At 29.3% G+C, this 8,562-nt stretch overlaps 1 long non-coding RNA gene across 3 annotated transcripts; it reads left to right on the forward strand.

Moving 5' to 3' along the window:
* Window positions 1–352: 352 nt before the first annotated feature.
* On the forward strand, window positions 353–6,667 carry LOC147833165 (uncharacterized). Of its 3 annotated transcripts, none has more exons than XR_015513734.1 (4): window positions 353–447; window positions 3,947–3,977; window positions 4,113–4,205; window positions 5,567–6,667. It is a non-coding gene; the product is annotated as an uncharacterized LOC147833165 (long non-coding RNA). The 3 variants fall into 3 exon arrangements; XR_015513733.1 differs by lacking the exon at window positions 353–447 and adding an exon at window positions 2,966–3,042; XR_015513732.1 differs by lacking the exon at window positions 353–447 and having other exon boundaries at window positions 3,840–3,977.
* Window positions 6,668–8,562: the final 1,895 nt, after the last annotated feature.

Genomic DNA, 8,562 nt, shown 5'->3' on the forward strand with positions numbered 1-8,562 from the left:
TATAGCTCACACGCTAGTAGTACCAGATATATAGTGTTGTAATAACTTTACTTAATCGTTTGATCTCTCCCTTTAATGATGCAATGCAAAATTTCAAGTTTTTCAAATTTAAGTTTTACTTAAATTATTTGCTTATTTTAATGCGTCTTTGCGTACAGCTTTCCAGTTTAAAACTTAAATTAACGTCTTACAATGTCTTGTTTATAATGTCTTGCTAATCATAAAAATGGCCGCATCAACAGTCTCAGTTATCAGGTATAACAGCGGGGTTGTGATGCTACTGTTAAAAAATATGACAAATAATGTTTGAACTGGTAAATCCACTAACGCTAAACCTTTTCTGCTGACTCAGCGTGGCCATACTGAAAAACACTATATTAAGGCAGATGGTAAAAGAGAAACCACCATGATGAATCCAAGTGCCAAGTAGCTTTTCCCCAAGCTGAGGTAAATAGCAGGTGCGCAACACCATCACAATTATGCTACATTTAATTTAGAGACAACATAAAACCATATTGCATAAATACAAAAATAACATTTTTAAATTAAAAACAGCTACACTAGTTAAAACAGTTTTTCACAGAAAAATGGTTCATTGCAAAGTGTTGCAAACCATTTATATAAGTAAATTTATATAATAACCAACTTTTACTTTAGCTTTTTACAACACTTTATTAAAAAAAATACACACACAATCAACACTCTATTATTAAAAATTACAATTTAAAAAAAGTAACATATAAGATCAGTGAAAAATTATGTATTGTCACAGTTTATTTCTGTGAAAAGTTCTGTAAAATAGTTGTAATATTGATACTGCAAGATAATGTTATGTAAAGGTTATGAAAACACTTTAGGATGAAGATAATTTAACTATAACTAACAGAGCATATTTAAAATCACATGTGCATTTAAATGTGTATAGATCATGAAATAAGGGATGTATAATGAGTTCAAATGATTTTCTAGAGTGGATTAAAATCTTAGTAACTAGGATGGTTACTAGATTTTTGTGTTTACATTTGAAAGACTTATTATTAAAGTGCTAACTCATCTGACAAAATGTCTATTAGATGTCTATTTTCAAATGTTAAATATAGCATAGAATGTGTCTTAAAGATGGTTAAAGCATAGAATGTCCATACGGCAGACATTACGGCTAACATTTCAACAGTGCTATATAATTTTCTTAAATTTAAACATTTATAGTCACTCATATCAAGTTATTAGCTGTTCAAATCTTCCAATCTTGTGTCCTCTATTAAATTTCAACTTCAGTCGACAAATTCAGTATTTCAGTTCTGCCCTGTGAAACCATAAATTGAAAAGTGTGTAACTTTTTTTTCTCTTTTTTTGTTTTTTGAGTAACAAGCTAAAATGTATCACAGCAGTGAAACAAATCTCATCTGTTTAGCTACAGAACAGAGAGAGGTATTGCTTTACTGAGTCAGTCCTCTCACAACATTATATTTATTCTCATAAAATTGCCATAAGGTAAAAAGCAAAAAGCACATGACAAAAAAAATTACTAATAGACTGTTTAAACAGTGCTCTTTTAATTTGTATAATTTTCTTATGTACACTCACTGACAACATTGTTGTTGCCTATACAAGTTTTAGGAAAAACAGTGAAATAACTTCTAGTTGACCATTTAGTATCAGAAGTGGTTTATATGAAAGGCAAAGGCCTCTAAATTACGCTTATTTTACCAAAATAAAATGTTATGATGCCTTTGTTTTCAATTATTTTATTAGGAGAGTAAGGTCTGACAGGTGCTATCCTGCTGAAGAATTTGCCCTCTCCTGTGATTTGTAATGTAAAGGGCAGCACAGAAGTCTTGATACCTCGAGCTGTTGATGTTGCCATCCACTCTGCAAATCTTTCGCACATCCCCATACTGAATGTAACCCCAAACCATAATTTTCCCTTCACCAAACTTGTCTGATTTCAATAATGGGTCCACGCAGGTTCCAATAGCTCTCCTGCAGTATTTGTGATGATTGTGATGCAGTCTAATAGATGATTCATTGGAAAAAAATCTTTCCATTTACCAAATGATCAACTAGAAATCAAGTTAGTATTTGTTGCTTTACAACTGGGATTGATGAGAAGTCTTTTGTGAAGTAGTGTACACTACTAAAATACTTACATTACTAATTTTAGGCTAGCAGGCAAAAATTCCACAATTTGGTTCCCTTAAGAAAGAAGACAGATTGACCAAACAAGGTCTTATACTTTGAAACAAGACAGCCACCATTAGAAGTTGCCCGTGTTTCTCTGTGGGAGGTCTGATGCCCACTAATTATATCAAAATACAGCAGTGTTATTTAACAGAATTATTATTCAAGCATTTAAAAACTATTTAAGATAACTAAAATTAATGAAACTATCAAAGCTAAAAAGGTTATGCTTGCAAAAACCTCACAATGATGCATCACATAGGCTTTAAATCCATAACTTTAATTGATTGTTTATCAATAAGCTTCAATGTGGTTAAAGAGGCTTGAGACCATGATGTAATGCAATATGACAAGAATAAAAAAAATTGTGCGCATGCAAAATTTTTTGGATATGGATAATCTTCTATAAAAATGAAAATAATTTAGACTTGCTTGACCTTCTTACAACTATTTTTAACATTCAAAATTTAAAATTCAGGTCTAGAGTTATGCCAACCTATTTTTCAATAACTTTATTTTTAAACAGCACCTCAAATTCATCCCTTGCAGGCTATTTCATACGCTGATAAAATGATTCTGAGTGTTTGTAAATATTATGAGGTTTAATTAGTGAAATCTACAAAAAAATGTAAGTTTGTAGCTTTACATAAACAAATGTAGTTTAGAATTCATCAGGGTTTGTTCAAAACACAAAACATTGGGCATTTTTTTTTTTATCAGTTTTTCTGAGTAATCTCAGACAAACATTTTTTGTACTCGTAGACAACATAACATAACCTTGTTAAATTAACTAAGTAACTATTCCCCTTTGTCTTTGACTGGGAAACCCCAATTGAAAGAAGAACATGCGGACGAAATAAGGTAAGAATTAAGTAATTAAAGTTAGTTATAGGTTCATTAACATTTGTTTTACAACAGTTTTGACATTGAAACAAAGACAGCTGTAAACTGTAAAAGAAATGTGCTTTATATGGATTTACTAACATAAAAAGTAAGCTGGTATGTGGCAGTTAGTTGCTGCATGTGCTAATAAGTTGAAACTAACATTTGCAAATCTGACTATAAAATAATGCATGTAGTGAAAAATAATGTTAGATTGTATTTTTAGAGCAGGATTAGTAGTTAGATTCTTTCAGTTTAATTTCTTCACACAAGAATCTAGCTTCAATATTTGACCAGACTGTTTATATGTTGTAGTGACATTAACTTCTTAATTCATGTCAGGAGTCCAAAATACTTAGGAATTATTTTATCTTAAATGGAATATAAACAAGTAGGCCTGCATAATATTTGTATGCAACTATGCTTTGATTTATTTCTGCTCACGTAGCTGCACTGATGGCCTCTGTTAAAACAAAATGTACATGTTTGGGGAAACACTGATTTATTCTCACGTTTATAAAATATTCTATCAAGATGGCGGTTTTATATTCTTTAACTTAAATTACATGTAAAGGGCCTTTCAGAAAAGCTCTTATTGGTCTTAAGCCCTCTTTTCAAACATTATTTAAAGTCAAGATAATGCTAAAAATCATGTTAATTATTATGCAAGCCAGACTAGCAAATTAATAAAAGTGCCTCAGATACCCAGTGCTAGTTTCAGCATCTTTGTTCTCTCCATTGAAAATGCTGAAAAAATGTTTATTTTTATTTCACAACATTTTTAAATAATGATTTCAATTAAATTTTACTAGTTAAACTATTTGATATGGATTTGGATTATTGCATTGGTCAGTTAATAATCATTAAACACTCTCCCCAACAGATGATTCACTTGACAAGTGCACTGGATAACGGTATGTAATGTTCAAGAAATTGGTTGATTGTGGTAACTGTTTACAAGCTGATTGCTGTGCATCAAATTCAGATTTGGACAGGTGGAAGATAAGTTAATGGTGACAATTTTAATATGTCATGTTATATATTTGTAGGACAACAGCATTGACTCCAGAAGACAAACTGTTATCAGAGGCTTAATACTCTTCCTTGGTAAAAAAAAAACAGAGTTTATCGAAGACTACCAGGTAATATATATATATTGTGTGAAAACTTTTAACAAATTAAGTGTTAAATTGTACAAAATGCATGTTATTTTTTATTTAGTACTGTTTTGAGTAACATTTTATTTACAAGATGTTTACATATAGTTTAAAATACAAAAAACTAGCTCAAAATATTAAATTAGCCCCCTGCAAAAGTTTACATACATTGGGATTTTAATATGGTTTGTGGTTTTCTGATGATCTACGAGTGTACATGCATACAAACGTTATGTTTGTACTGAAAAATTGAACTCCTCTTAAAAGTTAAATCCTCTATGTCCTGCACATTCTTCAGTTTTTCAGCATCTTCTGCAGATTTGAACCCTTTCCAGCAGTCTGTTTTCACTCTGGGGATGATTGAGGGACTCAAACAAAGCTATTAAAAAGGTTAAACAGTCACTGATGCTCCAGAAGTAAATGCAAGGCAGTAAGAGCCTAAAAACTTTTATAATCTAAATATTAAGGTAAATTGCAATTTGCTTTTTGGGAAATATGCAGGTGTTTTCAGTTTTTTAAAGTAAAATATGATATTTTAAAATTATATTTCAACAAAATAACAAAAAAAAAAAAATTACATCATCATCCTGTTTAAAAGGTTCACCCCTGGCTCTTAATGCCCCGTGATTCCTTCTGAAGCATCAGTGAGCATTTGAACCTTTTTTAACAGTTGTGTTTATGTCCCTCACAGTTGTGTTTATGAATCTCATTATCATACACTGCTGGAAAGGGTTTAAATCTGCTGAAAATGATGAAAAACTAAAGAATCTGCAGGACATGAAGGATTTTTCTAAGGAACAGCAGTCAGTTTAACTGCTCAGAAAAAAAAAAAAAGACTCATGAACCATAACTATAAAGTAGAAAAACCAAGGGTGAGTAAACTGTTTAATGTTTAATTTAAATGTTTAGTTTAATGTCACTTTAAGCTGTAGAATTGTTTTGAAAAATATCTAGTAAAATATTATATACTGTCATCATGGAAAAGATAAAATAAATCAGTTATTAGAAATACGTTTTTAAAACTATTATGCTTAGAAATGTGTTGAAACAATCACAGAAATTAGGGGAAAAAATAAACAGGGGCGCTAAAAATTCAGGGGGGCTAATAATTCTGACGTCAACTATATATATATATATATATATATATATATATATATATATATATATATATATATATATATATATATATATATATATATATATATATATATATATATATACTGAAAAGTTTATATATATTGGTTCCATATTTTTGTTCAGAGGGACAGCAAACTATGTGCATTCTTTACATTAGCAAATATAAATTTGAATTTTAATTATTTCTGTGATTTTTTTTTTCTCTACAGGTTTAAGATGACAACGATTCCATAACCATTCAAGAGCACGACTGTTCACTTGTTCCCAACATCTTTGTGGACAACAAATCCAGGGGATGAAGGTCATAAGAAAGCTGAAATAGCCATAGAGAGGGCAAATGTACTTTTTGGAGCAGAATCTTGCACCTACTGTACCTCATGGGCCGCATTTATGCACTGGAACTAAGCTATCCAAAGAAACTCAAATACAACTTAGAGGTCTTTCATAAGGGCTTCTTCAAACTTCACGACAAACAGTAACATGTTCCCCAATGTCTACGATCTCAAGGTCAGCTTTTGGCCTAAAAGCCATATAAGACATTGTTGATAGTAGCAGGATTTTGTTGCGTCACTTCACTTACATTGTAAAGTTCAGAATCTTCAGGTTTACCAAAAGTACTTTTTGAAATGGCTTTTTCACATTTGGATTATACTTGTGGGTTAGCTGAAGGATTAGTTGACCAAAACAATTTTATTTTTTTTTTACTGTTTTCTCTCCCAAAAGTGGTTTCAAACCTTTGTTTCTTTCTTCTGTTGAACACTAAAGAAAATTATTTAAAGAAAGCTTATTCTGTAACCATTGACTTCTACGGTAGGAAAAAACAAATTTTTCTGTTCAACAGAAGACAAAAAATGTTTGGGTGAGAAAACAAGTAACAAGTAAAAGGTGAGAAAATGATGACAGAATTTCTATTTTTGGGTAAACTATCCCTGTGCTTGTGAAGTTTTTTTTTTTTGTGTGTGTGTTTTTTTTTTTTTTTTTTGCTCATTGTGAATGTAATTTGATTTACAGCATTATCACTTAATATAGCATATGTTTAGCATATGTAGGATGCGTAAAAAAAAAGTCTATCTAAAAAAGGTTTAGTTTTCTGTGAAGATTTTTCACTTGCTTGTTTACAATGCGTATGTTACTGTTTTGGTTGTAGCTAAGGATTAATAAACACAAGTACTATTGTGTAGAAAATAGTCTGAACCATCCATATTAAGTCCTTTGTATTCTATCATTTTATATGTTTTGATGGAGTAAAAACAAATGGTATGTTGAAATGTATATTGAAGAAAAAAAAATAAAACCTGTCATTTTTCACATATCTTGTAATTTCTTTACAAAATTTGCCAGCTTTATGTAATATTTTGTATGAGTAGTCTACACCTACTTGAAATTTGTAATATAGACAATAAAAAAAAGATGTTGGTTTCAATACAAGTTTATAACTTGTATTCAATGCAAGTTTATAACTGATTAGGTTATGTAGATCCCACACACAAAACAATGGTTAGAGAAATAGAAAAATTAAGTAAAGTTTATGTGAAAATTTTATTTCGACAAATATAAAAATTAAGTAAGTTCTACAAGGCCTAGTATTGTTTCATCTACATAATAAAGCTATGCAAATAAATTCATTACTTTTTTTAAGTAAATGAAGCAGAAAATTTTTATCAGTGTATAGGAGAAGCACAAATAAACTTTTGTTTTCTTAACATTCACAACGTAAAACCCAACAGTCAACTTTATTAAATGAAATGAGTGTAGATAACTCAAAATTTACTGAAAGTTAATTCTACTCATTTGAAAGAGATTTGAAAATCAGTGTTGAAGGTAATGAGTTAATTAAAAACCTCATAACTATAATTTAAATAGAGTAAGTTCACAGTACTCATATAGATTAGTTTTTTTTTTTTACTCGGTTTGTTGCAATCGTTTCCTCAAAGGTTTGAGTTGCACCGATGTGTTTTAGCAGACACACAGATGACATCTGTGTCACCTGCATACTACATACTTAGAAATAAAGGTACCCGAGCTATCACTGATGTGGTACCTTTTCAAAAGGCACACATTTGTACTTTAAGGGTCCATATTGGTACCTCAAAGGCATATATTAGTATATTAGTACTCAATTATTATGCACTAGTACAAAAAATTCAAATAAAACTAATGAATGTTTATAGGAATAAATATCTAGGTAACCACATTGCTATTCATCATATCCTATTGAATAGCTATCATAATGCATAATTACTATTATTAGTCACTGGAATACATAACAGTCTATATATATATATATATATATATATATATATATATATATATATATATATATATATATATATATATATATATATATATATATATATATATATATATATATATATATATATCCCCCTGAATTAATAGCCCCCCTGTTTATTTTTTCAACACATTTCTAAACATAATAGTTTTAATAACTCTCATTTAACTGATTTCTTTTATTTGCCATGATAATAGTACTTAATAGATAATAGACACCTCTATACAGCTTAAAGTGACATTTGAAGGCTTAACTAGGTTAATTAGGTTGACTAGGCTGGTCAGGGTAATTAGGCAAGTTATTGTATAACAATGGTTTGTTATGTAGACTATTGGAAAAAAATATATACAGCTTAAAGGGGCTAATAATTTTGACCTTAAAATGATTCTTAAAAAAATGAAAACAGCTTTTACTCTAGCCAAAATAAAGCAAATAAGACTTTCTTTTTCAGTTTTATAGGTTGCTCTGATCATCCTTTAACAGTAACATTCTTATTAAACTCAAATGAAGTCAGTTTAACTTAAACTGTTTTAAACAGCAAAAAAAAAAAAAAGTTTCGTTCAAAGTACATTTTTTTAATTTAGGAAAAAATATGGTTTTTGAATTTGACCTGTTTCATTCAATTTTCCTTAAATCAATAAAATAAAACTTTTAGAAAAAAAAATGAAAGCATTACTTTTTCTCAAAATAGTACTTTTAATTTGAACCAGCAGATTTGCTGTGTGATGTTATGTGACCACATGAAAAAAAGTTATTGCTTATGTGCTTTTCCATTTTCATGTATTTCTAATGTAAGTTTGATTACCATTTTTTTAATTTTTATATTATATTATATTATATTATATTATATTATATTATATTATATTATATTATATTATATTATATTATATTATTATTTTTTTCAGTCGCTTTGGT

This window comes from Danio rerio, chromosome 17, assembly GCF_052040795.2.
Source record: "Danio rerio strain M-AB ecotype USA chromosome 17, GRCz13ab, whole genome shotgun sequence".
Lineage (NCBI taxonomy): Eukaryota > Metazoa > Chordata > Actinopteri > Cypriniformes > Danionidae > Danio > Danio rerio.